The sequence below is a fragment of the Triturus cristatus genome, chromosome 1_1, assembly GCF_964204655.1.
Source record: "Triturus cristatus chromosome 1_1, aTriCri1.1, whole genome shotgun sequence".
Lineage (NCBI taxonomy): Eukaryota > Metazoa > Chordata > Amphibia > Caudata > Salamandridae > Triturus > Triturus cristatus.
Genome location: NC_140579.1, coordinates 109,410,127 through 109,435,078, shown reverse-complemented (window position 1 = coordinate 109,435,078; position 24,952 = coordinate 109,410,127). Strand labels below are relative to the sequence as shown.

The 24,952-nt window shown below is 46.2% G+C and overlaps 1 long non-coding RNA gene across 1 annotated transcript in view; it reads left to right on the top strand.

Annotated features, from left to right (window-relative positions):
- LOC146869681 (uncharacterized) overlaps positions 1–24,952 on the top strand; it is a 93,532-nt gene that overhangs the window by 30,173 nt on the left and 38,407 nt on the right. Inside the window, exon 2 of the long non-coding RNA XR_014981459.1 lies at positions 41–81. This is a non-coding gene — a long non-coding RNA (uncharacterized LOC146869681). The remainder of the gene's footprint in view (positions 1–40; positions 82–24,952) is intronic.

Below are 24,952 nucleotides of genomic sequence, written 5' to 3'. Positions count from 1 at the left end.
GCGAAGAGAGATTTAACCCGAAACCTCTTTCTGTTTGTAGGCAGAAAAGAAACTTCTGGTCGGAGAACAAACCTAACGCAGGTGAGATGTTAATATGTAGTATCTATGTGCTGCAATGTCCATGTTACAGTGAGCTGAGCCCTGAGTGTGTGTGTGTCTGTGTGTGTGTGCTTGTATATTGCTTTATATGTACTTCGGTGTGCATGTGTGTGTGTACTGTGTGGTACACGTGCTTGGGTTTGTGTATGTGTTCTATGCATATACGTGTATTTTTCTGTAACTCCAGTTCAGTATGTGTGCAAGTGCAGTTGTGTGACAATACATTCTGACAATCCCTGGTTGCTGATCCCCATCTCAGATGTCATTTATTAGGTCTCGCCTTGGCAGCGCATGCGCTGCATGCGCTGTCTCAGCGAGACCTAAAGTAATCTCTATATGTTGGCAAGCAGCAGGTAGTTTTTCCGGTTGCTTGCCATTGGCTTAGTGTTGGCGTACTGTTTCTTACCTTGTTTTTCAGTGGCCCAACTGACTTCCGTGTAGTCCGGAAGCAGCGGCCCCAACTACAGTTTTAGTCCGCACTGCTCGGACTTTTTATTTTTCTTGCGCATCGCTACCTGACCTAAACATGGCAGCGGCGCATGCGCAAGACAAACAAAAAGCCGGCCGGTGTGTGTGAGGGGTGGGCAGCGCATGCTGCTTGTTTTGTTTCTTACTTCCATACAGCTATTTCTCTGCCATTTTCACACACTTATTCTTTCTCCCTTCCATGACTTCATTCTTTTTCTCATAAATATTTTACTCTCTCCCTTTTTCTATCCCACTTCCAGTTCCACACCACATTCCCCGCCTCTATCGATCCTGGTCTGGCCAAACAAAACGACTTTGTGTCCCAGGTCAGGATTTAATTAAGATTTTAATACATTTTTGATGAACCCTGTTTTTTTCCCCAAGCGCCCTGCTGTTCCCTTTGCAAGTGTGGGCCAAGGCGCGGCGTGGGCCACGGCCCTTTCGCGAAACTTCGACTTTAACAAACTCAGAGGGTTTCTGGCTGTCATTAAAAGGAGAAAGGGAAGAAACCCCAGAGCAGGTTTATGAGGCCGACTGTTTCCTGTGGACAGGAATGTGCAGCAGTGTGGGCCGCGTTCTTTTTTTAATCAAAAGTCTCCCCGTGGACGGGGGATAAAACAGGGAGAGGGAGGTCAGGTTCCCAAAAGAACACGCAGTGCTCGTTTCCTTTTCCCTTCACTGACATGTGTTTTTCCACACTCGGGGGCTCTTGCCTCCATCTGTTGTTCTGTGTCGTTGTTATCCTTGCTTCAGTAGGGTCCACGCACGTAGGAGAAGCATAGTGCTAATGCTATCACAGACCCTAGAACCGCCAGGTACTGTAGCACCTGCCAACAAAAATAAGATACTGTAGAAATGCCAAGCAGCCCGTCAGTGTTTGATATTGGATAAAGTACATATTTCCAGTCAAGCCCAGCTCAGGCCAGCACTGGGATGGCACCATGCTGACAAGACAATTAAAAGAATCAAGACCCCTTCAGTATTCAACAAGCATTTGCAATGCAATAGGTCTCGCATTTACTAGAGTTTGAGCTATTGGCATTGCAAATAACAATGCCTTTTATATTTGTTTTCATTTTAAAAACAAATAAAAGGCATTGTCATTTACAATGGCAATATCTTAAACTTGCGTAACTGCGAGACCTATTGCTTTGCAAATGCTTGTTGAATACTGAAGTGGTCTTGATTCTTTTAATTGTCTTCTCACTCCCTCTATGTACATCGGTGCATGTGTGAAATAGAAACAGCGGGTTAACTTAATTTATATAACCCACTTAGACTGGCTCTTTCAAGCGATGGTGAAAACTTCACCATGAGATCAACATAAAAAGACGATTCATTAAAATTAGTGTTTTCACACAAGAGTAGCCAACATCACCAGCGTGGGGTGAAAAATTATATATAATTTTCTGGTGCTGTTGGGCATTTAGGACGTCCAGAAAACATCTTTCATTGCTTGGACGTGTATGCATGTATGTTGTATATATGCATGTATTTATATTTAGTATGTCTAAAGCATTACCGTAGCTGGCAAGCAACGGAGCACCCCAGTGAAGGTACATGGGATAGGTGGATGACAAAGGGAGGGGTCAGAGTGTGAGAGGTCAGCTTATCTCAGGCAACGTCCTTGAAAAGGTGAGAGGTCAGCCTATCTGAGGCAGTGATACTTGAGGAGGTGAGAGGTCAGCCTATCTGAGGCAGTGATACTTGAGGAGGTGAGAAGTCAGCCTGTCTGAGGCAGTGATCTTTCAGGACGTGAGAGGTCAGCCTGTCTGAGGCACTGATCCTTGAGGAGGTGAGAGGTCAGCCTATCTGAGGCAGTGATACTTGAGGAGGTGAGAGGTCAGCCTGTCTGAGGCAGTGATCCTTGAGGAGGTGAGCGGTCAGCCTGTCTGAGGCAGTGATCCTTCAAGAGGTGAGAAGTCAGCCTGTCTGAGGCAGTGATCCTTCAAGAGGTGAGAGGTCAGCCTGTCTGAGGCAGTGATCCTTGAGGAGGTGAGAGGTCAGCCTATCTGAGGCAGTGATCCTTTAAGAGGTGAGAGGTCAGCCTGTCTGAGGCAGTGATCCTTAAGGAGGTGAGAGGTCAGCCTCTCTGAGGCAGGAGGTGAGAGGTCAGCCTGTCTGAGGTAGTGATCCTTGAGGAGGTGAGCGGTCAGCCTGTCTGAGGCAGTGATCCTTCAAGAGGTGAGAGGTCAGCCTGTCTGAGGCAGTGATCCTTGAGAAGGTGAGAGGTCAGCCTATCTGAGGCAGTGATCCTTCAAGAGGTGAGAGGTCAGCCTGTCTGAGGCAGTGATCCTTCAAGAGGTGAGAGGTCAGCCTGTCGGAGGCAGTGATCCTTGAAGAGGTGAGAGGTCAGCCTGTCTGAGGCAGTGATCCTTGAAGAGGTGAGAGGTCAGCCTGTCTGAGGCAGTGATCCTTGAAGAGGTGAGAGGACAGCCTTTCTGAGGCAGTGGTCCTTGAGGAGGTGAGAGGTCAGCCTGTCTGAGGCTGTGATCCTTGAGGAGGTGAGAGGTCAGCCTGTCTGAGGTAGTGATCTTTCAGGAGGTGAGAGGTCAGCCTGTCTGAGGCAGGAGGTGAGAGGTCAGCCTGTCTGAGGCAGTGATCCTTGAAGATGTGAGAGGGCAGCCTGTCTGAGGCAGTTATCCTTGAGGAGGTGAGAGGTCAGCCTGTCTGAGACAGTGATCCTTAAGGAGGTGAGAGGTCAGCCTGTCTGAGGCAGTGATCCTTGAGGAGGTGAGAGGTCAGCCTGTCTGAGACAGTGATCCTTGAGGAGGTGAGAGGTCAGCCTGTCGGAGGCAGTGATCCTTGAGGAGGTGAGAGGTCAGCCTGTCTGAGGCAGTGATCCTTGAGGAGGTGAGAGGTCAGCCTGTCCGAGGCAGTGATCCTTGAGGAGGTGAGAGGTCAGCCTGTCTGAGGCAGTGATCCTTGAAGAGGTGAGAGGTCAGCCTGTCTGAGGCAGTGATCCTTGAATAGGTGAAAGGTCAGCCTGTCTGAGGCAGTGATCCTTGAAGAGGTGAGAGGTCAACCTATCTGAGGCAGTGATCCTTGAGGAGGTGAGAAGTCAGCCTGTCTGAGACAGTGATCCTTGAGGAGGTGAGAGGTCAACCTGTCTGAGGCAGTGATCCTTGAAGAGGTGAGAGGTCAGCCTGTCTGAGGCAGTGATCCTTGAAGAGGTGAGAGGTCAGCCTGTCTGAGGCAGTGATCCTTGAATAGGTGAAAGGTCAGCCTGTCTGAGGCAGTGATCCTTGAAGAGGTGAGAGGTCAACCTATCTGAGGCAGTGATCCTTGAGGAGGTGAGAAGTCAGCCTGTCTGAGACAGTGATCCTTGAGGAGGTGAGAGGTCAACCTGTCTGAGGCAGTGATCCTTGAAGAGGTGAGAGGTCAGCCTATCTGAGGCAGTGATCCTTGAGGAGGTTAGAGGTCAGCCTATCTGAGGCAGTGATCCTTGAGGAGGTGAGAGGTCAGCCTGTCTGAGGCAGTGAACCTTGAGAAGGTGAGAGGTCAGCCTATCTGAGGCATTGATCCTTGAGCAGGCTTCATGGCAATGAGTTCTGTGAGTAATACCACTGATTCACTGCACAGGATCTAAATTCTCTTCATGAACATGGTCTTTTGTTCCACAGCTGTTGTTTAGTGGTTCAATGTTACCTTCCAGCACATTATTCCCACTTAAACCACCCTAGGGTTGAAATAAAGCATGTGTATCTTTTTTCCCTTCTCTTTCCCTTTCTTTCAGTATGTCTTCTGTGCCAGTGTGCCACTAATCTGTTTCTCATTATTGTAACCATGCTTCGTTACAAGAGGTGCACACAGGTGGTTGCTAAGGCCATGGCAGCTTCTTTCCAACTCCAGCACCACAAAGACAAACAATGAATATATAAAGTGTTAATAAAACACGAAAGTAGTGCCTGTGAAAATCAAGTGAAAAAGAAAACCTCTAAAATACTCAACTACATATAACTTTATACATTAATGCACTATAAAAGGGTATCCTAAACGTAAAATAATGAAAGCACTCACTTTTATGTACCACCCCCACCATAGGAGCAACAATACTGAACAACTCAGCTAGAAACCTGCTCGTCAGCCAATACCTTAAAGGTACAACCATGGAAAATGAATCTGCAGACACTATAAGACAAATTGGGAGGAGAGGAGGGACATTTTGAGTCGGTAAAGGAACGAAGCGAATCAGGATCTTTCAATAAATTGACAAGTATGATTAGGAAGGACCCGGCCGACCACCTACTTTCAAAAATAATCTGGCCATCAGATATAAAGGAGCATTCTGTAAAGCGGCAACTATCTGAGTCAGGCGTGTCGGATTATATATGGCATGGCAAACATTGTTTAGAATTACTCAAAAGGCACCCACATTTCCGTTTTTATCCACATTTAAATAATAAATACAGACAAAAAAAGAATGTTTTCTGTCTGTATTTATCTGTAAAAATCAGTAAAAACGGAAAACAGGGAGCCTTAATTATAATATAAAGAGCAGTTTACCTTGATGGGACAGGTGCAACGTTATTTCGTACTCTAGACAATAAAATATTTAGCTGATGGAGCACTATCCACCAAGACAAATAATTTGCGTGTGGTGTCTTGTTCTACTTTGGCTCCCATTCTGAGTTCTTCTACCCTCTACTGAAGTCGTATGGTTTAAAATTTCTCAGTAAAACTCTACGTTTTTGGACAACATAAATGATAAAACTGTGCGAGATTGAGTCCATGCACGCCATCAGGATTTGTTTGCTTTAGTCCTGGCTAGCTCACCTGTACCCCTAACCTAGAAAAGTGGACAGCATAGCTAAGGGCTTAGGGCCAGATGCATCATGGCAAAAACCGGTCGCAAACGGGCAGATTCTCAGAATCTGCCCCTTTGTGACCGGTATTTTTGCATTTGGGATGCATCATCCCAAATGCAAAAATCGCAATTTAAGAAATGGCAACATTGCGATTACTTAAATTGCGATTGCATTTAAGGAATCGCAATTTGCAATTCCTTAAATGCAATACAATAAAGTAAAAAGAATTGCGATTTTGCAATTAAGATTCACAATTTACCGTCAAATGAAAGGTGATGGTAAATTGCAATTTCTTTGAAAAAAGCACCAAAGTGCATTTTTCAAAGTGCCATGTTACACACACATGCCCTTGGGACATGTGAGTGCCTAACATGGGTGCACATATCAATTTCAGGGGTGCAACAGGGTGTCCTTTTGACACCCTTGCACCTTTGAAATTGCATGCGCAATTTGCGAGTACCTGTTGGTTATTCTCAAATTGTGCATGCAATTTCCCATTCATTCCTATGGGCCTGTAGGCCCATAGGAATCAATGGTAAGCCATTCCTTAATTGCGACTCGCAATTAAGGAATGGTTGGGAATCGCTATTTTGTTAGCGATTCCTACATGCATAGGCTTTTGCGATTCCTTAATTGCGATTTCTTAATAATCGCAATTAAGGAACCTCAAAAGCATATCTTGATGAATGTGCCCCCTAGTGCCTAGAATGATTCAGGACACCCCTGTAGGAAATGCTGGCCTAAAGACCAGCTAACTCACAGTGCCACCATAAGCCCCCCTAACCTTACCAGGGAGTGAATGGTTTCTGGCAACCACTGAACATGACAACCCTGACCCCTCAGGGATCATGGAAACAGATTAGAACCTTTAGCTCAGTCACTCATGCCTACTAGTACTGAGAGAAATATACAGAAAACACGTTTTCAATATATTTATGGAACCAAAGTTATTCTCGTATAGAATGTATGTGCTGCGATTATTGGTAGACAGAAGCAGATGAAAGTGATTACAAGCACCAAAAGAGTAAATAGTAGATATAGTTCTACCATGGTTCTAAAACTGTGTATATATGCAGGCATATAAACAAAGCAGTAATCAGGCGTACTCCTACTATGAGTGTGTGTAGGTGTGAAGTGAAGAATCCCTCCAAGAGACGATCCAACCACATTTCTTTGTGGGAGAGAATGTAGGAGCCCGTCTTGGTCACAAACTGGACACCCCTCACAAAGATGTCAGACCGCTGCTTGGTTGAAGTCTCAGCATGCAGGGACCCTTGTTGTCAGCGGAAGTGTCTCCTATGCTAATCTATCGGTATGCTCTTTATGCGCCGGGGGCCGTCGGGAAGATTAAGCAAGCTATTGCCCAGAGTCACATGGTGCTGGGCTAACCTGCCGCTGGAGCAGCAGATCGAACCTTGAATCCTGTGGTCCAGAGTCAGGCACCCTGGCAGCTGCGCCACACATCTTCCTACCTAGTGCTCCCTATCCTAGTGTGCCTAGGGTGGGTTAATCTGGCAGAATCCCTTACGGTGATCTAGCTCCCCAATTACCTGTGGGTATGTTTCATCTGGGAGCCTGTCTTGGTGTAGATCTGGGCACCATACTTCTCAGGAGGTAAACAGGATTCAGCTGGCCTGAAATTCTGGCATGGGGCGACCTCAACAGTGTCAGTGAAATGCTCCTGTAACTAGACCAAGGCGTGATGTTGTTTATTTAACAAACTTCACCCATGATGGAAGTTCCAGTCATGCCGCCATTGACCCCAGAAACAAATGTTGTTTTATGCACTTTTTATCCTTGCAACGTTTGCACAGTTGTTTAACCTGCTGTTTTGCACAGAGACTGAGGAAGGTGAGATCATGAACAGAATCAAAACTTAAAGGACTAGGACATTAATAAAGAGCGTGATAGGTATCAGGGCTCATCTTCCTCAGCATAATTATCCCAAGTACTGTATGACATAAGCACTTTAGCTGATCCATTAAAAAAACATAAATTCGACTGAGTTCAAACCTGAATAGACCTGGAGCATTGGTCACTCAGGAACAGAAGCCTTTATCTTGCAGTTTAAATCTGCAAGAAAAATTTGCAAGAGGACCCACTCTCCCTATCATTACTACCCAGAGCGTGGAACTTCACCAGAAACCATTCATTTAGATAAAGCACAGGCACTTTATATTTAATTGATATCTCCAATATTTTTGCACATTTGTCCTGAATTGTCCATCAGGTGAAGTTAGATAGTAGATGGATGGGAGCCTAAGTATAGTGGACTGTAAAACTGACCCTTGGCTCAGACACTACCCTACACAGATAGTGTACAGTTGCAATATTGATTGATTGAAGTTATTATTTTAAATTTCTGCCTCATAATAGAACTTACAAAGTAATTTTAATGATGTGTTTCCCACATAGTACTTTACAAATAGTGAAAGTAGCTCATAGAAGTCAAATGAGTATAATATGGCGAGTATGGAAGACCATGTAATATAAAGGAAAGTTAGTGGTCCTGTTGCCTGTCTGGTTTTAATTGCACCTGTGGAAGGCTACGGCTGAAACTCGTCGGTCAGTTACTGTCCTGTATGTAAGATGAATTGAAATAAAACACACTACTTCACCGGAGCTCTGCCACTTGTCTCTTTGGGTCCCGAACCCGGATGGAAAAAAACAGGGCTTTTGTGAGCGTATTTCTAGTTATTCTCCTACCTAGCACTCCCTATCCCAGTGTGCCTAGGCTCTGTCAGAACCCCTTAGAGTGATTTAGCTACCCAAACAGGATTCAGCTAGCCTGAAATTCCAGCAAAGGGCGACCTCAACAGTGTCAGCGAAACGCTCCTCTAACTTGACCAAGGAGTGATGTTGTTTATATAACAAACTTCACCCATGTTAAAGCCCCAGTCAGGACGCCATCATTGAGCCTATCCTGGAAGTAGCTATCGCCAAGTGGACAATACCAAACAACAAGATTTTGTGCAGTGTACAGAATGTTCAAGACTCTGATATTAAGCCTATAAAAAAGTGAATATGTAAGAAAAGTTATTTCAGAGGATATATTCCCATACAGGCACGTAAGCAAATGTGTGTCAAGTGTCAACATTCAAGAAACATGTCAACTTTAAACGTGAGCATGTAAAATGGCTCATTTCTGCATTCATAAGGTTTCTCCCATCTCTCTTGTTCTCCTTCCCCTCCTCTTCCTTACTCAGTGGTAGTTTCTTGAAATGTTAACAATTGTCCTGGATTTACTAGTCATTAAGTCATCTCATCAGCCTGGTGCTGACTATTGAGAAATCAAGTGTCTACGAATTAACAAGTGATATTTCTTTGATTAAAAGACTGGGGTGAACCTAGTTTTGTACAGACCAGCCCTTGTCCTGCCTCTGGTCAGCAGGTCTTGGGGCGGGAATATCGAGTATCTGTTAACCTGGTTTTTGGATTAAGGCTCACACTAATCCAATGAGTGCATTGACGTCTGGACCTGCCCTTGACTCATGAGAGTCAAGGTCACACGAGCCTTGTATCAAGCCCTACTCTGAGTATCCGAGGCTGTCACCTTGTAGCACCTTGTGCTGATAATAGCGGCAGGCAGCTGTGATGCCGAAGATCTCAGCACCCGATTGGGTTACTGCCACCATGTCTCAGGAAGCTGCCTGGAGAAGAGGACTGCCAGCCGCCTCCACCTGCAGAGGCTACAGCACGATTGACCAAAAGAGTGATGTGACCAGATCTGATAAATCCTGCATATGTCTCGCGATCATCGAAGCCCAGAAATGGACCTACGCCAGATGTGCCTGCATCTGCTGCAGCCTTTCCAAGATTTGCTGTGTGTTATGCGTTGACTTGTGTGGGATGTGAATACCACCTGCATTGTACACAACAATGTTTCTCTACCCTGAGTGACCGACTACTTGTGGAACTAGCTTCCTGACATTTTTTTGGGTCCTGGTGTCACACTAATTGATCGTGTGCGCTAAAGCCTGGCCTTGTTCCTGATAAGGTTAAATCCAGAACATGGTCTGTGATCTCATAGCAGACAGTCTACCACTGCCCTTGTCCTGGCTGTACAACCTAAGGCGGTGGTGACAGCAGACCATGCTTAGTGAATGTTTAGAGCGACCAGACCTATTTAACTGTCAGTGAGAATGTGGCCAACAGACCTTCTTGTTTAAAGTTCCTCTGTTATGTGAAACTCAGAAACTTGTGCTAACATGTCTTGTGCATGTCAGGTGCGTGTGTGATGCATGTATGATAATAGGACTGTGCTTCTGAGTCTGAGTACTGTTAGAGCTTAAAGGACTGGCCAAAGTTGTCTCTTAAATTAAGGACCCCAATTTACAGATTAACCCTTGGAATCCAGATGGCGCTTCACAGGTCAGATGGACCTTTGACACCCCCTTGCGAATGGAGCTGAAACAAAAACACAGGTCATGCATACATCAACTGCCAGATCCTTAATATTCAGTCAATGATGAGAGGGTGAAGAAGTTTTCAAAATCTTTATTTATCTTAAAGGATTATTAGAACATTGGAATGTGGAGGACTCCATTGAAGACAATGGAGTGCTTTGTGCTTCTAGGCCCGCAAAGCAACATTCCAATGTTGTTTTCACAAAGGCCTCTCGGAGCCCGAGGGGATTTAACCCCCCTCGGGCTCTCGAGAGGCCTTTGTTTTATTTGGTAGAACATTCTGCCCTCTAGTGGCAGAATGTTCTAATAGCCTTATTGCCCTTCGTAGCTGGGTTATACTGGCTATTATAGTCCCCCTCCCTTGTTAAAGGCCCTCGCCTTCTGCTACGGCCTTTAACGCTGGAGCCGGCCTTTAATTGCCAGTATAGCCCGCTGTGGCGGGTTATAAGCAGTGGCGGCTCGCAGAGGGAGTGCTGCGGGGTGGTGGGGTGGGGAAAGGGTAGGGTGGGGGGTAGTGGAGTCGGACATACGACGGCAAGGAGTAAAGTAAGTAAATAAATCTTTAAAACAATTTACCTTGCGCTCACTGCATCGCCAACTCGGAAGTCCTTGTCGCCCAACTACCCCTCCTGTTACCTCCAGTAAGTCCCATACAGTGGGATTTCTAAGAGGTCTTTGGATGCCATGCCCCCCTTAGTACACCACTCTGCAAACATGCCTCCTGGCACTCTACTGTTGGGGATGAAGTCCACTTTACTCCTGAGGGACTTTGGGGGCCAAGAAGCCCTCCTGGTACCTACTGCAAGTCCTACGCAGCGGAATTCCAGAGCGCTGGTCGGAGGCCCAGCCCCCTTTCTCCACCACTCTGCAAATGCGACTACTACTTAAAGAAGCATTTGCAATGTAATGGGTCTTGCATTTGTGGGAGTTAGAGCTATTGGCGTTGGAAATGTAAAACATTTTTACTAATGTTTTTTGGAGTGAAGTGGATGTACGTTGTGTGTAGTGGAATTATGTGGTATGTTGTGCAGTGAAATCATGCTGAAGGAAAGCATGTGGTATTTCATGTATAGAAATTATGTAGAGTGGGATTATGTGTTATGGAGAATATTTATGTGGTATGGTAGTCTGTGTTGTGGAGTGATAAGCTCAGGTTTAGTCTTCCTCATTTCCATAGAAGCTAAACTATAAACTCAAGGATACGAAAAAGAAGAAGGAACCCCTGAGGAGCACTTCTGGACCTAGTTAGAGGTATGAGCAGGGCCACTGGAATTATGCGACTGTTCGGCTCCACCGATTTTTGCATTATTATACATTTTCCCCATTTGCCACATAATCCATCATCTGCTGCATCATCTTCAGATTTGAAACAAAAAACCTTGTTTCTAGCACAAACGGCTCAAACGATACTAAAAATGCAGCAACACATGTTACAGCGTGGTGGAAGGACCTTTGCAAACCTGAAATGGTCACCTGTTTAATATTGCTAAATGTGCGTGTCAAATTGGTAATAATGGTGCTCAAACCACTGTTGCTTCTTTCTACGCCTCTCTTGCCTCTTTCTGCATTTCTCTTGCTTCTTTCTGCACCTTTCTTCCTTTTTCTGTACTTCTCTTGCCTCTTTCTGCACATCTCTTCTGCTTTCTGCACCTCCCTTCTTTCTGCACTTCTCTTGCTTCTTTCTGCACCTCTCTTGTTTCTTTCTGCACCCTTCTTCCCTCTTTCTGCACCACTCTTGCATCTTTGTGCATATCTGTTGCTTCTTTATGCACTTCTCTTGCCTTTTCTGTACCCCTCTTGCCTCTTTCTGCACCTCTGTTGCTTCTTTCTGCAATTCTCTTGCTACTTTCTGCAGTTCTCTTGCCTCTTTCTGCACCTCTGTTGTTTCTTTCTGCACTACTCTTGCCTCTTTCTGCACCCCTCTTTCTTCTTTCTGCATCTCTTGCCTGTTTCTGCTCCTCTGTTGCCTCTTTCTGTAGTTCTCTTTCCTCCTTCTGTACCTCTGTTACTGCTTTTTGCACTTCGCTTGCCTCTTTCTATACTCCTATTGCCTGTTTCTGCACCTCACGTGCCTCTTTCTGCACATCTCTTGCCTCTTTCTGCACCTCTCTTGTGCCTTTCTGCACCTCACTTCCTCTTTCTGCACTTCTCCTGCTTCTTTCTGCTCTTATCTTGCATTTTTCTGTACCTCATTCTCTTCTTTCTGCACCTTTCTTGCCTCTTTCTGCACTTCTCTTGGCTCTTTGTGCACTTCACTCTCTTCTTTCTGCACCTCTCTTGTTTCTTTCGGCATCTCTCTTGCCTCTTTCTGCACCTCTCTTTCCTCTTTCTGCATCTCACTTGCCTTTTTCTGTACATCTCTTGCTTCTTTCTACACTTCTGCCTCTTTCTGCAATTCTCTTGCCTCTTTCTGCACTTCTGTTACCTCTTTCCACACCTGTTGCTTCTTTGTGCACCTCTCTTGCCTCTTTCTGCACCTCTGTTTCTTCTTTGTGCACTTCACTTGCCTCTTTCTGCACCTCACTCTCCTCTTTCTCCACCTCTGTTGCATCTTTCTGCACCTCTCTTGCCTCTTTCTATACCTCTCTTGCCTCTTTGTGCACCCCACTTGCCTTTTTCTGCACATCCCTTGCTTCTTTCTGTACTTCTCTTACCCCTTTTTGCACTTCTCTTGCCTGTTTCTGCAACTCTCTCGCCTCTTTCTGCACCTCACTCTCTTCTTTCTGCATCTCTCTTGTTTCTTTCTGCACCTCTCTTGCCTCTTTCGGCACCTCCTCTTCCTCTTTCTGTACCTCACTTGCCTTTTTCTGTGCATCTCTTGTTTCTTTCTGCACTTCTCTTGCTTCTTTCTGCACCTCTCTTGTTTCTTTCTGCACCTTTCTTCCCTCTTTCTGCACCACTCTTGCATCTTTGTGCATATCTGTTGCTTCTTTATGCACTTCTCTTGCCTTTTCTGTACCCCTCTTGCCTCTTTCTGCACCTCTGTTGCTTCTTTCTGGAATTCTCTTGCCTCTTTCTGCACCCCTCTTTCTTCTTTCTGCATCTCTTGCCTGTTTCTGCTCCTCTGTTGCCTCTTTCTGTAGTTCTCTTTCCTCCTTCTGTACCTCTGTTACTGCTTTCTGCACTTCGCTTGCCTCTTTCTATACTCCTATTGCCTGTTTCTGCACCTCACTTGCCTCTTTCTGCACATCTCTTGCCTCTTTCTGCACCTCTCTTGTGCCTTTCTGCACCTCACTTCCTCTTTCTGCACTTCTCCTGCTTCTTTCTGCTCTTATCTTGCATTTTTCTGTACCTCATTCTCTTCTTTCTGCACCTTTCTAGCCTCTTTCTGCACTTCTCTTGGCTCTTTGTGCACTTCACTCTCTTCTTTCTGCACCTCTCTTGTTTCTTTCAGCATCTCTCTTGCCTCTTTCTGCACCTCTCTTTCCTCTTTCTGCATCTCACTTGCCTTTTTCTGTACATCTCTTGCTTCTTTCTACACTTCTCCTGCCTCTTTCTGTAATTCTCTTGCCTCTTTCTGCACTTCTGTTACCTCTTTCCACACCTGTTGCTTCTTTGTGTACCTCTCTTGCCTCTTTCTGCACCTCTGTTTCTTCTTTGTGTACTTCACTTGCCTCTTTCTGCACCTCACTCTCCTCTTTCTCCACCTCTGTTGCATCTTTCTGCACCTCTCTTGCCTCTTTCTATACCTCTCTTGCCTCTTTCTGCACCCCACTTGCCTTTTTCTGCACATCTCTTGCTTCTTTCTGTACTTCTCTTACCCCTTTTTGCACTTCTCTTGCCTGTTTCTGCAACTCTCTTGCCTCTTTCTGCACCTCACTCTCTTCTTTCTGCACCTCTCTTGTTTCTTTCTGCACCTCTCTTGCCTCTTTCGGCACCTCCTTTTCCTCTTTCTGTACCTCACTTGCCTTTTTCTGTGCATCTCTTCTTTCTTTCTGCACTTCTCTTTGCCTATTTTGGCATCTCTATTGCTTATTTTTTCACTTCTCTTGTCTCTTTTGGCACCTCTCTCTCCTCTTTCTGCACTTCTCTTGCCTCTTTCTGCATTTCTCTTGCTTCTTTCTGCACCTTTCTTCCTTTTTCTGTACTTCTCTTGCCTCTTTCTGCACATCTCTTCTGCTTTCTGCACCTCCCTTCTTTCTGCACTTCTCTTGCTTCTTTCTGCACCTCTCTTGTTTCTTTCTGCACCCTTCTTCCCTCTTTCTGCACCACTCTTGCATCTTTGTGCATATCTGTTGCTTCTTTATGCACTTCTCTTGCCTTTTCTGTACCCCTCTTGCCTCTTTCTGCACCTCTGTTGCTTCTTTCTGCAATTCTCTTGCTACTTTCTGCAGTTCTCTTGCCTCTTTCTGCACCTCTGTTGTTTTTTTCTGCACTACTCTTGCTTTTTTCTGCAGCTCTCTTGCTTGTTCCTGCACCCCACTTGCCTCTTTCTGCCCCCCTCTTTCTTTTTTCTGCATCTCTTGCCTGTTTCTGCTCCTCTGTTGCCTCTTTCTTTAGTTCTCTTTCCTCCTTCTGTACCTCTGTTACTGCTTTCTGCACATCTCTTGCCTCTTTCTGCACCTCTCTTGTGCCTTTCTGCACCTCACTTCCTCTTTCTGCACTTCTCCTGCTTCTTTCTGCTCTTATCTTGCATTTTTCTGTACCTCATTCTCTTCTTTCTGCACCTTTCTTGCCTCTTTCTGCACTTCTCTTGGCTCTTTGTGCACTTCACTCTCTTCTTTCTGCACCTCTCTTGTTTCTTTCGGCATCTCTCTTGCCTCTTTCTGCACCTCTCTTTCCTCTTTCTGCATCTCACTTGCCTTTTTCTGTACATCTCTTGCTTCTTTCTACACTTCTGCCTCTTTCTGCAATTCTCTTGCCTCTTTCTGCACTTCTGTTACCTCTTTTCACACCTGTTGCTTCTTTGTGCACCTCTCTTGCCTCTTTCTGCACCTCTGTTTCTTCTTTGTGCACTTCACTTGCCTCTTTCTGCACCTCACTCTCCTCTTTCTCCACCTCTGTTGCATCTTTCTGCACCTCTCTTGCCTCTTTCTATACCTCTCTTGCCTCTTTGTGCACCCCACTTGCCTTTTTCTGCACATCCCTTGCTTCTTTCTGTACTTCTCTTACCCCTTTTTGCACTTCTCTTGCCTGTTTCTGCAACTCTCTTGCCTCTTTCTGCACCTCACTCTCTTCTTTCTGCACCTCTCTTGTTTCTTTCTGCACCTCTCTTGCCTCTTTCGGCACCTCCTTTTCCTCTTTCTGTACCTCACTTGCCTTTTTCTGTGCATCTCTTGTTTCTTTCTGCACTTCTCTTGCTTCTTTCTGCACCTCTCTTGTTTCTTTCTGCACCTTTCTTCCCTCTTTCTGCACCACTCTTGCATCTTTGTGCATATCTGTTGCTTCATTATGCACTTCTCTTGCCTTTTCTGTACCCCTCTTGCCTCTTTCTGCACCTCTGTTGCTTCTTTCTGCAATTCTCTTGCCTCTTTCTGCACACCTCTTTCTTCTTTCTGCATCTCTTGCCTGTTTCTGCTCCTCTGTTACCTCTTTCTGTAGTTCTCTTTCCTCCTTCTGTACCTCTGTTACTGCTTTCTGCACTTCGCTTGCCTCTTTCTATACTCCTATTGCCTGTTTCTGCACCTCACTTGCCTCTTTCTGCACATCTCTTGCCTCTTTCTGCACCTCTCTTGTGCCTTTCTGCACCTCACTTCCTCTTTCTGCACTTCTCCTGCTTCTTTCTGCTCTTATCTTGCATTTTTCTGTACCTCATTCTCTTCTTTCTGCACCTTTCTTGCCTCTTTCTGCACTTCTCTTGGCTCTTTGTGCACTTCACTCTCTTCTTTCTGCACCTCTCTTCTTTCTTTCGGCATCTCTCTTGCCTCTTTCTGCACCTCTCTTTCCTCTTTCTGCATCTCACTTGCCTTTTTCTCTACATCTCTTGCTTCTTTCTACACTTCTCCTGCCTCTTTCTGCAATTCTCTTGCCTCTTTCTGCACTTCTGTTACCTCTTTCCACACCTGTTGCTTCTTTGTGTACCTCTCTTGCCTCTTTCTGCACCTCACTCTCCTCTTTCTCCACCTCTGTTGCATCTTTCTGCACCTCTCTTGCCTCTTTCTATACCTCTCTTGCCTCTTTCTGCACCCCACTTGCCTTTTTCTGCACATCTCTTGCTTCTTTCTGTACTTCTCTTACCCCTTTTTGCACTTCTCTTGCCTGTTTCTGCAACTCTCTTGCCTCTTTCTGCACCTCACTCTCTTCTTTCTGCACCTCTCTTGCCTCTTTCGGCACCTCCTTTTCCTCTTTCTGTACCTCACTTGCCTTTTTCTGTGCATCTCTTGTTTCTTTCTGCACTTCTCTTTGCCTATTTTGGCATCTCTATTGCTTATTTTTTCACTTCTCTTGTCTCTTTTGGCACCTCTCTCTCCTCTTTCTCTACTTCTCTTGCCTCTTTCGACATTTCTCTTGCTTCTTTCTGCACCTTTCTTCCTTTTTCTGTACTTCTCTTGCCTCTTTCTGCACATCTCTTCTGCTTTCTGCACCTCCCTTCTTTCTGCACTTCTCTTGCTTCTTTCTGCACCTCTCTTGTTTCTTTCTGCACCCTTCTTCCCTCTTTCTGCACCACTCTTGCATCTTTGTGCATATCTGTTGCTTCTTTATGCACTTCTCTTGCCTTTTCTGTACCCCTCTTGCCTCTTTCTGCACCTCTGTTGCTTCTTTCTGCAATTCTCTTGCTACTTTCTGCAGTTCTCTTGCCTCTTTCTGCACCTCTGTTGTTTTTTTCTGCACTACTCTTGCTTTTTTCTGCAGCTCTCTTGCTTGTTCCTGCACCCCTCTTGCCTCTTTCTGCCCCCCTCTTTCTTTTTTCTGCATCTCTTGCCTGTTTCTGCTCCTCTGTTGCCTCTTTCTTTAGTTCTCTTTCCTCCTTCTGTACCTCTGTTACTGCTTTCTTCACATCTCTTGCCTCTTTCTGCACCTCTCTTGTGCCTTTGTGCACCTCACTTCCTCTTTGTGCACTTCTCCTGCTTCTTTCTGCTCTTCTCTTGCATTTTTCTGTACCTCATTCTCTTCTTTCTGCACCTTTCTTGCCTCTTTCTGCACTTCTCTTGGCTCTTTGTGCACTTCACTCTCTTCTTTCTGCACCTATCTTGTTTCTTTCGGCATCTCTCTTGCCTCTTTCTGCACCTCTCTTTCCTCTTTCTGCATCTCACTTGCCTTTTTCTGTACATCTCTTGCTTCTTTCTACACTTCTCCTGCCTCTTTCTGCAATTCTCTTGCCTCTTTCTGCACTTATGTTACCTCTTTCCACACCTGTTGCTTCTTTGTGCACCTCTCTTGCCTCTTTCTGCACCTCTGTTTCTTCTTTGTGCACTTCACTTGCCTCTTTCTGTACCTCACTCTCCTCTTTCTCCACCTCTGTTGCATCTTTCTGCACCTCTCTTGCCTCTTTCTATACCTCTCTTGCCTCTTTCTGCACCCCACTTGCCTTTTTGTGCACATCTCTTGCTTCTTTCTGTACTTCTCTTACCCCTTTTTGCACTTCTCTTCCCTTTTTCTGCAACTCTCTTGCCTCTTTCTGCACCTCACTCTCTTCTTTCTGCACATCTCTTGTTTCTTTATGCACCTCTCTTGCCTCTTTCGGCACCTCTTTTTCCTCTTTCTGTACCTCACTTGCCTTTTTCTGTGAATCTCTTGTTTCTTTCTGCACTTCTCTTTGCCTATTTTGGCATCTCTATTGCTTATTTTTTCACTTCACTTGTCTCTTTTGGCACCTCTCTCTCCTCTTTCTGCACTTCTCTTGCCTCTTTCTTCACTTCTCTTGCTTCTTTAAGCACTTATTTTACCTCTTTGTACACCTCTCATGCCTTTCGTAACTTCACTTACTTCTTTTTGCACTTCTCTTGCCTCCTTCTGCACCTCTTTTGCCTATTTCTTCACTTCTCTTGTTTCTTTCTGGACCTCTCTTGCCTCTTTCTTCACTTCTCTTGCCTCTTTTTATGCTTCTCTTGCATCTTTCTGTACTTCTCTTGCATCTACCTTCACTTCTCTTGGTTCTTTCTGTGCTTCTCTTGGTTCTTTCTGCACTTCTCTTGCCTCTTTCTGTGCTTCTCTTGCTTCTTTCTGTGCTTCTCTTGCCTCTTTCTGCACTTCTCTTCCCTCTTTCAGCACTTGTCTTGCTTCGTTCTGCACTTCTCTTGCATCTTTCTTCACTTCCCTTGTTTATTTCTGCACTTTTCTTGCCTCTTTCTGTGCTTTTCTTGCTTCTTTCTGTGCTTCTCTTGCCTCTTTCTGCTCCTCACTTGCCTCTTTCTGCTCCTCACTTGCCTTTTTCTGCGCATCTCTTGCCTCTTTCTGTACTTCTCTTGCCTCTTTATGCACCTCCGTTGCTTCTTCCTGCACTTCACTTGCTTCTTTCTGTACTTCACTTGCTTCTTTCTGTGCTTTTATTGCTTCTTTCTGCGCTTCTCTTTCTGCTCCTCACTTGCCTTTTTCTGCGCATCTCTTGCCTCTTTCTGTACTTCTCTTGCCTCTTTATGCACCTCTGTTGCTTCTTCCTGCACTTCTCTTGCTTCTTTCTGTACTTCTCTTACGTCTTTCTGCACCCCTCTTGCTTCTTTCTGCACCTCTCTTGCCTCTTCCTGCACTTCTCTTACGTCTTTCTGCACCCCTCTTGTCTCTTTCTGCACCCCTCTTGCTTTTTTCAGTACTTCTCTTGCTTCTTTCTGCACATCTGTTACTCTTTCTGCACCTATCTAGTTTTTTTCTGCAATTCTCTTGCTTCTTTCTGTACTTCTTTCACCTCTTTCTGTACTCAAATAGGATGTGCACGCTTTCAAGTTGAAAGGTCTGTGTGCTCTTGTGACTGAGGTATAAGTCTACTTTTATATGTATTCTCACATGTGTTATGCATCTGAAAATGGTAGCTTAAAAAGCGGGTACCTTCTCCTATAGGTGGTTAAATGTTCTCAGTTCTGCTCTGTCATTCGGTTGCACAGGCAGACATGTCTTATATATATAGGTGTTATAGAGCCCTTCAAATATACTATTAAATACCCATGTGCCCTGAATAATGAGCATAATCAAATACATACACCTTTTTGCACACAAATTTACAGAGTATGCTGGTTGAATCACAGATATTCAAGTATTTGTATGTTTATTTTTATGTAACATGTCACTAGGTAAAAGCAGAGACACACGCATGCATACCTTCACAAACTAGGTCAGACTTATGGTAATGATATGGTTAGGATTGCTGTTTTACATTTGGTAGGCCTAACATTCTGAGCAGTCGATGAATAGTGAACCTTCAGGACAAAAGTGAGGTTTAAGACATCTTGGAAGAAGGATTAGTGATTAGGCTACTTTGTATGAGTCTGTGGAAAGGTAGTCGAAGTAGGCCTCTTTCTGCACCTCTGTTGCTACTTTCGGCACTTCTTTTGCTTCTTTTTTGCACCGTTCTTCCTCTTTTTGTACATGTCCTACCTATGTAGGCACAGTTAGAAATGAGCATTTAAAAAAAAACACAGGTTTCAGGAACATTATAGTTAGTAATTATCTTTTAAAAAACCTTAGAAATTAATTGAAAAAAACACAGGTTTCAGGGATGCTATAGTTAGGATTTAGCATTTAAAAACCTTAGATATTCACTGAAAAAAACACAGGTTTCAGGGACGTTATAGTTAGGCTTACATTTTTTCACTCGTACAAAACCAGAGAAATCCAGCCATTATAGTTGGCTGAGCTAACTATAACTCACGCCCCCGCAATGCATTGCTGGTGACATCACATAATACATCACTCATGACATGGTCCGTGACATCACTGATGACATCACTGATGACATCTCAAATGACATCACTGATGACATCATCCACTTAATATCTGATGCACCTCCTCACACCCTATTATAAGCATTCATACACTCACTCTAAAATACAGACTACCATTTTCGAAACCATAGACACACCAATAACATTTAGTACATACCCACTCACTGATTCATAGGTCTACACACATCCACTCACCCATACAGTCACTCATACACGCAGTCACTCATCAATACAGCCACTGATATATGCACTCATATACCCATACATACTCTCACACACCGCAACTCACCCATAGAGTTACTCACACACCTAGTCAGTCACCCAAAGATTCAATCACACTGTCATTTTCTCACTATACAGTTATACACACACCATCTCACTTAGTCCTACAGATACTAACACATACTTACTATCTTATACAATCACTGACACAAGCACACACTCATCCATACAGCCACTCTCACAATCACTTACTCTCACATATAGTATCTCATATACTCTAACACTCACATATACTGTGATTCACATATGTAGTTACTTACACATATACCACTGAGACATCCATTCACTCACCAACACTCACCAACACTCACCAACACAGCCATACGCACACTCACTCACCCATACAGCCCCTCGCAGATGCACTCATGAACCCATACACCCAGTGAATCACCCACTCACACATCCATGCTGGGAGTCACACACACCCCCACCCACCCACCCACACAGACACTCAGGCAGCCATACAGGTACTCAGACAACCAATCATTAACCCATATAGACACTCATGTAGCTACTAACCAACCCATGCAACCACTTACACACCAACTGACAGACTGATGCAGTAATTCTCACAGAATAGTCATTCACCCATGCATTCACTAAAACATGTATAATCACTCACGTATACAGTCTGTTACGTTCCCACTGAATCATCCATTGAGACACTCATACACCCACTCATTCTTCAATACACCATGGCATATATATATATATGTTAGACCTGTCAGCCCTTTGGCAGTTCCCTCCTCATTTTATTATTTTTTTGTCCCTTCCCCTTCTCATTTTTTCTGTCTACTAACATCTTTTTGGGTGCTGATGTAGAGGCTCTGGGCGCCTCATCCTCCCCACCTGAGGGGGAGGCGCAAGGTGCTTCACTGAGGAGACAGATAGTGGAAGGTTAGAGTAACAAAATGGTGGTTCCAACTGTCACCTCAGCGCCTGGGCCATGACTGCCATGGGAGGTTCCGGAACCTTCTGGGCCCCTCTGGCCAGTCAGGCCCCAGGTGATAAATAGAGGTGACAGGCGGGCGGCCATTTTAGGACAGAGGGCACTGCGTGGTAATCAGGAGTAAGGCGCCTGTGTGAGGAGGTGGTTGTACTTGAAAGGGAACGGACAGGTCTAAGTGTCTGCACAGATTCCCAAACCTAGTGACATCACCCCTAAACTTGTGACCGGTCCCTGAACGCAGTCAGAGATCTGGTGGAACAGCGTTATACTGGGGTTTCACAGGTGGCCAGAATCCTTGAAGGAGGTCCAGGATTGCTGTCTGGGACCAACCCATCCCTCATACCTTCTTGGCCGGAGAGGGGGAATTAGACTGGCCATGGCGATTACCCCTCATTCCTGATTGAGGAGGAGATGACCGCGCCCCGTAGCTAGTAGGGCTGTGTCATTCCAGTCAACTGTACCGGAGAGTTCCTGGCAGCTTCAAGTGCAGCCCCCCCCCCTCGTTATATTTCCTCAACGAGTCCCTACCTGGAATGGACCCCACCGCCACCCAGTGATCGGCGGGTGACCGGTTTTCCTCTGAAGTGGACTCGCTGTTGTCCCGAGAGCTGAAAAGGTGAGGGGCTGGGAGCCAGCGACGCTGCTGATCATCTGAGGAGAGTCGCTTCAGGAAGGAAGGGGGGCGTGACCGGCCCGGAGGCCGCCGTCCTCAGATCACATGGGAAGGGGCCGAAGCGCCGCCCTCCATTGCCGGGAGTTGAGGAAGACTGCGCCCCCGCACTGCTTCTGAAGGCGGTGAGCGCGTACCTTCCAGGTCCCCGAATTGAGTCGTAACAGCGGCCGGCTGACAAGAGGCCGCAGAGGAGGGAGGCACAGATCTGTGGGGAGCGCCCGAGCGAGGATTATCTTCCCGGAGGGGGTCTCCCATAAGGTTATTCCTCGGGGGTGGGAGTTCCCAGATTCTCCCCTCCTTGTGGAAGGGAGCACCTCGTCAGCGAAGAGGCCCGTCTCCCACAAAGTGAGGGGAAGTCAGCTCCAGTTCCGTCTGGACTCCTGGAGCAGAGGACACCGGGACTGTACAGTAAGCTGGGCCTTGGAGGAAGGGGGGAAGAGAGTCCAGGGAAGCACGCAGCTTGGATCAGTTAACGTCCTGATTATACCCTGTTAGTTTCTCAGAAGCCACGTTCCAGAGTAGATAAACACAGACATCTATGAGATTAAAGCCTAGGTATTGTGGAAATGAAGTGAAATGTTTGAAATAGCCGTTAACCTCTAGTTGCCAGGGTTGAGGCAATGCCTACAATGTAATGCATTATTAACTGGTGATAAAGTAAGTTGCTTTTATACAGCCTAGAGATCACCCGCTAAAGACCAGGAATAGAGTGAACCTCTCGCTTATCCCTAACTGTAGTAGTTGCAGAATTGGCGACAGCAATAAGGACCAGGAGGTATAGTTAGGGGAGCCCGTGTCAGAAGAACATTGTATAGACTGTGTAACCAACTGATGTACAGAGGGATGTAAATGTTTTGGGGAGCGCGTATATGGGGAATTAAAGTGGCGCTCCAGAGGCATAGAGTTGGGTTGGAACAACAGCGGAGGGGTGTAGGAAAATGCTACATTGGGGTAACGAATGTGAATCTAGATTGTCAAACCAAATGTAATGAAATGTTTCATTCCGAGATATGAACATGTTTAACCACAGTTAAAGAGAGAGGATAAAGACTACTGGTAATCTTTAACACTAATCTGTGTAGTGTCCTTTATGAGTGGTGTTGCGCTAGATTGTGAGCTGGGTAGGATGCAAGCACGAGATGCCATGTTGAGATGAAAGCCTGTTAACCTGAGCCAAGCTACCCCTAGGACGTAGGTCCAACAAGTTGGTGTTCAGCGGTGGGATTCTTAATCTGTGCTTGCATCCACTCATTAGCATTTTGGCTCGTGCCACAACCTACACCTGATTGTTTTTACTGGAATTTTCTCCAGAGTGCCTCCCTAATTGGAATTTTGTTTTTAAAATTATTCTGTCTGGTGGTGTATTTCCTCTTAAAGGAAAGGTCTCCTTTTGTAAACTCCTGTTCTGCGGGATTGGGTCCCACCTGGTAGGATGGAGTTTGAGTTGGGTAGGCTGGAAGAATATACGGTAACTCAACTAAAAGAATTCTGCCAGGAGAGGGAGGTGTTTTTCAAGCAAGGGGCAAAGAAAATAGAACTCCAAACTAGCTTGAGAGCCTGGGTCATGGCCCACCCTAGCGGGAAACGGTAGGAGGGACCAGAACTGGACACCACAGAGGAACCAGAATTACTTTTCCCCCCTGAGAGTGGACACATGGATGCAGGACCTAGTGCCCCTTCAAGAGCAGGTAGTAGCGCCTCGGGGGGGAAGCCTGTCATCAGCTGACTTAGTTGACAGGAGGGAGGAGAGGCAGTTTAAAATGGAACTGGTCCGTTTGGAGAAAGAGAGGGAGGAGAGGAGGTTCCTCCATGAGCTCCATTTAAAGGAATTGGAACTCAAAGCCCTACAGTTGGGAACCCCCAGCAGTCCCATTGGTGGCAGCGTACCTAGAGAAATCCCCAGGGAGCCCAGGCCCTACCTGCCAAAAGATGTAGTCGCCAGCTATGGTGTCGGGGATCACATCGTTAAATGGCTGGCTGCCTATGAGGTCTCCTTAAGAGCCCATGGGGTCCCCGAAGCTCAGTGGGGGGGGTGGTCTATATAGGTATATGCCTCCGGTGGGGAGGGATGCCTTGTTAGCTTTGGAACAGCAAGATCAGACCAATTACCCCATCATGAAGGTCGCCCTAGTTAGGAAATTTGGGTTGACCCCTGAAAAATTCAGGCAGAGTTTTCGGGGCAGTCAAAAGTTGGCCACCCAGAATTGGGTACTTCTTGGACTATGCCAAGAAGGCCTTAGAGGGCTGGGTGCAGGGCAGTGAGGTAAAGGACTACGAGGGATTGTATAATCTGATTTTAAAGGAGCACCTCCTCGAGAAAAGTTTTCCGGAGCTGCGTCAGCACCTGGTGGACAGCAAGCTAACTAATCCTAGGAAGCTTGCAGAGGAGGCGGATATCTGGGCAAGTACCCGGGTATCCTCAAAAGGGACTGGAGGGAATTTCCCGGGGGCTGGACAGGGCGCCCCCCAGAAGAAAGAGGGGGGAGACAAAAAGAAGGAGTTCTCCAAAGGCCCCCAAAAGAGTCCACAAGGGAAGGGAGTAGGATTCCCTCCTAAGGTTGGCCCCCACAAACCCCCTTATCCTGACCATGGTCAGCAGCCTAGGGTTGTCCGATGTTATGAGTGTGGTGAGGTTGGGCACTATAAGGGGGATGTCAAGTGTCCCAAGAGACCACACCCTCCCATTGGAGGAAAGAACCCTGGGGTGGCGAGTGTAGTGCTTGGGGAGGAGTTGCCCCTAGATAAGGGAGGTGAGTGGGCAGGGCTAACCTTAGTGTCCTTGGGGGATTGTGAGATGGTTCCTAAGACCCAGGTGCCCTCGAATACTACTAAGTACAGGCAATAGGTCACCATCAATGCCCAGAGGGTGGAGGCTCTGAGGGACACAGGAGCCAGCATGACTATAGTAAGGAGTCAGCTGGTGTCCCCAGAGCAGGTGGTTCCCAATGTAGTCCACCCGGTTGTGATGGCTGACAACCGAGAGGGTCACTATCCGGTGGCCCAGATTCCCTTTGAGTGGGGAGGGGTTGCAGGTCCTCTACGAGTTGCGATAAGCCCTGCCATGCCGGTCGACTGCCTGTTGGGAAATGACCTTGAACACTCGACGTGGAAGGAGGTCGAGTTCAGGGCCCACATGGGAATGTTGGGAACACCTGAGTGGACGTGTGCCAACACCCGGTCCGTGACTGCCCGAAGAGGGAGTTCACAGAGGTTGGAGCCTGGGACAAAGGCCCAACCAGCTGCCGGAAAGGGTAAACGGGGACGGGGGAAGCCTGCCCCGTCATCGGAACCTCCGAAGGCGGATGGGGCGACTGGTGTGGTCCCGGAGTCTACGGAGGGGGATGTAACTTCCCTGGAGGGCTTACCTACCCCTGCAGACTGGCAGGTGGAAGGAGGACCTACTAGGGAGGAGTTTTGTCGGAGTGCCCTACCCTTGAGGGTTTACGGCGGCA